This window comes from Momordica charantia, assembly GCF_013281855.1.
Source record: "Momordica charantia cultivar OHB3-1 chromosome 4 unlocalized genomic scaffold, Mcharantia_2.0 BLBB01000004.1, whole genome shotgun sequence".
In the NCBI taxonomy this organism is placed as follows: Eukaryota; Viridiplantae; Streptophyta; class Magnoliopsida; order Cucurbitales; family Cucurbitaceae; genus Momordica; species Momordica charantia.
In genome coordinates this window covers 22,728,703-22,734,702 of record NW_028275162.1, presented here as the reverse complement: position 1 = coordinate 22,734,702, position 6,000 = coordinate 22,728,703, and positions in this window count along the sequence as shown.

The following is a 6,000-nucleotide window of genomic DNA, read 5'->3' as shown; positions in this document are numbered from 1 at the left end:
AAAATGCGAGACAGCTTATGACAACGAGAGGAACGAAAATATAAATATAAATTTTTTATTAAAAAAATGTCAAAATCAGACTACAATTTTATTAGGTTATTGTGCTAAAAAAAAATTAATAATAATATAAAATACTTGACTATAACTTTTGTAAAAGATTTCTATTACTTCATTTCTTCCTCTTAATTGTCAAACATTTAATTTCGGTGAAGATAAGATTAGTTCCGTGAAAGAGCTAAATATTTTTCAAAAATAATTGTTAAGTTACTACGAGTAGAATTTAGTGGATGTATTTGAATATGCATTAGGATTGAACTTTTCAGCGAACATCATAATTATCCGATCAAAATTACTCTTATATGTTTCTGGATATTAATTATTCAAATTTATTCACTCACACACACACTTATTTATTTATTTGTATTCCACGTCTAATTATCTAAAAATTTCATTCATATACACATTACATAAAAATATTACACGAACAATCGAAGTCGACCAGATCGATATTATATTGTTTGTCTGAGTTTTCCAATCATTGGTCAATGGGTTAAGAAAAAGGCTCTCCAACCAACCAAATATACATTATTATACGATTTTAAAAAAATTATTATTTAAGCCATGTCCAATTTACAATACCGATAATAGTATGAAATAATTTAGCAATTTGCAATTTACAATTTCTGTTTATTCATTTGAGATATTCTTTCTTTTTCTTTTAACACAAGTTGCAATTTACAATCCTTTTTTGTTCTTTTTTTTTTTCAATTTAAAATTCTCAATATTTGAGCAACCACTTTAAAATTTATTATTTAACCCTTGCTATTATTAAAAAGATTTTGATATTTTTTTAATCTCAAAGTTGTCACTCCAACTGAACTATTTTTAAATGCTCAAGTCGTTGGTTTTATCTTAATTTGACTTATCAGCCAAGGTCAATTAATTTATAACATTGTTTTAATTTTTTACCTTTAAAAATAAAACCAATGATATTATATTGTCTCAAATTGTCACTCCAATCAAATCATACCAACTTTCATCCTTTTAGAACATAATTATGCTAAACATATCTTGATGTATATTTAACTATTGGTAAATAAATAATTTCCTAACATATTGCGCTTTCCACTTAAAAGCACTCTAATGTTAAATTCATCTCAAATGTAGATATGACAAAACATTTTCGCTTTGTAGTGAGTACTTAATCCTATATACTACTTCATAATTTGAAAAAGTAAATGATCTTATTCAAATGCATGTGTGTCATGAGGTATCACATTAATACTAATACATCCTGCATCACTGATCAGATGTAGTAGAGAAGTTCGTTTAGGAGTCTCGGATGACGCGGTCAGAAGATTCGGAGGGTGAGCTCCCAAGTCTCCAAGTGGGTCCTCTTGCGGAGATGAGTACAGTGGTAAGAGGCTAAGGTGATTTCTCAGGTTCCAAGTTCGAGCCTGATTACAATATTGCTCAGTTCAAGATGAACCTTAGTTATAAGGATCCACTCAACACAAGTGACACTGCATTGATTATGAAAAATTAGATATATATTATAAACATGATGATATATAAAGTCAACTAATTTAATTAACTCAACAAATCATCCTACCTTACAAAAGCACCATCATATACATCAGATAGACAAGTCCCACATAAAAAGAATTAAACATGTGCTTAACAAATAAAAACTTGGAACTTTAAATCATTTATACTTCTAAAATATTACCTAACATGATTAGTACGAACTAACCATTGAAAAAATCAAGATACCAACTCCAAATACATCAAGAAACGAGCAAAATATTCATAATGGGGGTGGCATGCATCTGCTCAATCCTCTCGATTTTCTTTAAATTTCCAACTAATACAAAGATTTCCTAAGAAGTGATCGTCCCACCCGTTGAAAAGATAATTAGACTTAATAAAAATTTATAATATAAATGGGTTATTCCTTTCACAGTCAATTAATTTTAAGATTTTAAAATCAATTGACTGTGAAAGGGATAGCTCATTACAAATCATCTAGATGAAACTTCATAAATATTAATACAAATATTATATAAAATCAGTAGTGGGGCTAAAACTAATTAATCAAAAGGCACAAAAGCTAGCTTTTTCATATAACTAGTTTGTTTTTGTTTACAAAAGAAATACGTTGTTTAATCATCTCATTCGAGCCTTAAATTTAGAAATCGAGCACTTACTTGAATAACACTTTTTCTCCAACTTCTAAACATATGATATTTAATTAGGAGGACGAAGAAGATGATCAAAGCACATAATATACGAAGAAATGCACATCACATAATCACTTCAACTAAAATAGACTATAACTCAATCGAGTGTATATATATTTGTTTTCCTCCCTTTCTTAATAGGATTGAAAACCCAAGAATAATGAAACGTCTCTCCTCTAATTCTTTTGAATAGTGAGGCACTATGTTAAAATGTAATGTAAGTCCAAAAAATAAAAAATTCAAATAAAGAAAAGAAAAAACAAATGACCTGTCTCTTTGTTTTTAATGTGCTAAAGAAAGTGAAAATTACATATTGTGAATATGTTTATTACTATAACGATTTTGTTTTCTTTATTTGGTTAAATTACAAAGTTACACATTTGTAACTTTATATGTGTTAAAAACACATATATATTAAATTTAAATTATTTCTTAAGTGAGAAGTTTTTTACAGTAATGTGTTAAAAGTTACACAAGTAAAAATGTTACATATGTGTTTACTTTTGTGTGAGAGATTACATGTATGGACAACTATATATATATAGTTGTGTTTTTCCTCATTTGAGATCCAAGCATTTCTCATTTGAGTTTCTTCTCCTCTCACAAAAGTTCTCTCTTCTTTTGTGGTATTGTTCTTGTTTGTGTTGAGAGCAAGTATCTAAGAATTCTGTCAAATCCGAGTAGTTCGAAGTTGCAGTTCTACTGGAGTTAGTCGTTGTATCCTGCTGAGACGATCCATGTAGTCTGTTAGCAACTTGTGCAGAGCGAATAATTGTCTTCAGGTTAGTGTTATTGAAGCGTGCCTCGACTATATTTATCAAGTTTTTGTGTTCATCAAATTGTCAGTATCTATATTGTTTGAAGCCAATACGTTGTAATCTGCTTGTCAGTATTACACAGTTTATATATACAGCGTATATTTACCAAACACTATCAAGTCAAGAAAAATATTCAAAAAAAAAAAAAACAATTTTAGATTTTCTAATTTGGAGGGTGGTAATTTCGCCCTATGAAGATTTCCAAAATAAATGTCGTAAAAGCTCACACACCTTGATTATCAAAAAACTTCGCGGGAGTTCGCCTTCAAAGAAAGCAAACTAGAGATGACGATTCTTATACTCTTGTTCTCAAAGAGAATTTTCAAAGACAGTCTGAATTTTGTTTTTGATACTAACTTGTTTGATACTTTTGAATGGAGATTTTGGTTGCTTGAAATAGAAAGGAGGAGTTGGCCGCAATAAAGAAAATGAGAGTTGAAGGGTCTAGTTTCCAAACCAATAAGAGAAATAAGGTTATCATATTTTATAAAGTTGGAGAAGAAATAATACTAATTTAGTAGTAAAAACCCTAGAGTTTATTGGTCATCAGAAGTTGATCTTGGTGTGGGAGACTTAGACTCTCCTCAATGAAATTGATTTTGTATCCAAAAAAGGGATTGCTTTGGAAGGGTAATTGCTTAGGTCATTAATTGAGGGAAAATAAAAATAGTAAATATATATGACCATCGGTGGGTGGTAGCGCAGTAAGTTTTTGGCTGACTGATTCGATCCCCATGGAGTGCATAGCTGGAACTTCCATCATTTGGGTGAGTCCCGCAACGTTGATTACAGTGTTAGGTAGTCGTCGATACTCCCGATTATAAGGATTGAACCAGAAGGCATACGACATCAATTCCGAATTATAAATATATGTGTGTGTGGATGATATAACATTTATATTTAGGCACATCCATGTTTAAATTTTAATCCTTTATCTTAATTTTGGACAATATAATTTTGGTACTTTTTACTTGAGATTTCCAAGGAGGGATACTTATTTTTTAAGAGTACTCCAATCAACATTCTTTAAGGAACTCTTTTAAGATTTTTTCAATGTAAAAGCGTGTCAACTCTATAGCACTTTTTGTAAAAAGAAAGTTGTGAAATTTGTTTGGGTCGGAAAATGTCTCAATTTTGTAGAAATGTCAATGGAAACGTCGGTAAAATAATGTCAATGTCGATTAATATTTCTAGAAAGGTTATGAAAATAAAAGATTTATAAGACCCTTTCGAAAAGAAAATCAAAACTGATTAATATATTAATATTATGATTATATTAGGAATATATACTATATTGCTATTTTTAATATCTTGTTGATTTTTTTGCAATACTATGAAAATGTCGGTAGAAATATCTAACATATCAATCGAAATTTAATACCCTAATAGGAATGTTACATTATCGACTCATATTCAATTGTATCTTAAAATTAGAAAATATATTAAGTTAACCATCTTCAAATAGCTAATTAAAATACACATCCTCACATAATCCAAAATAAAAAATAAAAAAAAGAGACATACTCACATGGAGTTCATAAGAAAACTTAGGATTAAAATGATCTTATTAATTTATTTTTCATTTCTTCTTTTAACAATGACAAATGTATACTTTTATCCAATTAACCTTATAATTGTGGAGTATATCTCTACTCGATCTCCACATTAATGGTTTAAATAAGATTTTTTGTATAACATTTAATTTATAAAATAGATCAAACGGTGTCACTTTACTAGATATGTAACGTTACATCTTTTGAGCTAAATCCTCTCAAATGTCATATATATATATATATATATATATATATAATCTCCATAATGGCTTGATTTCTAAATGATGTTTCCTAATATCGTTTATTTTATGAAATATATATGAGAGCATATATTAGTAAAATATATATAAAAACTTTAATGCTTATCTGTCTCCCTTAGCCATCTTCGTTTCTTAAATTCCAATTTCCCTATCTCTCTCTTTTTTTTTTCTTTTGTTATGAAATGGTAAATAGTCCATTTAGAAATATAAGTTCGTTAGTATTACCTTATACGTTGAGTTTCATATCATATGATATATTTTAAGTAACTTTTTATAGTGTCACAAGAAAGTCGAGTAATGAATCACATTGATCACAAAAAAAATTGTAGGTACTTCTGGCGAATTAGGTTGTTTATTTATGGTTGGGATTTATGTCCTAAAAACTTTTTTTTTAGTACCTCCATGTAGAAATTCTTCTTTTATAAGAATTACATAAAAATGATAAATTAATTTGTTTGATTAGACCATATAATAATAATGAATTAGATTCATTCTCTTTTTTTATATTAAAATAAACAAATAAATTCTTCTCTTTCCTTTTGCGTGAGTTTCAATTACCATCATCCTTATTATAATAAAAACATATGTGAATTTTATTTATTTTAGATGGGAAAAGACCAACGTAAAATCATTGTTTTAAATATCCATCAATACGTCGATGTTTTCATCGATGTGTCCATGTTTCCATAGGTTTGACATCGACATTAGAGGTAAATCAAGATTTCTATCATGTTACAAAAAAATCGATAAAATATGAAAAATATCAATAAAATGTCATTATAATATACATAATATTAATACTAATTATTTTTAACTTATTTAGAGATATGAAAATATTTATTTTTTAATTTAAATATTTTTTACAATTTTTTTATTTTTCTAAATTTTATAGAAATATCCCTCGACATTTGACATCTTATCAATATTTCCTTTTATATTTTCATGAAATAGAGACCTTAACATTTACATCGACATCAATATTTAAAACCTTACATACAACAACATAATCATCACAAACCCAATATTTTAATTGGGGTATATATATTTTGCTTTTGGATTGAATTGAGTGAACAGAAATCTTATTACTCCAACCAACAAAGTAAATAGGGATAACATAATATACGAAATA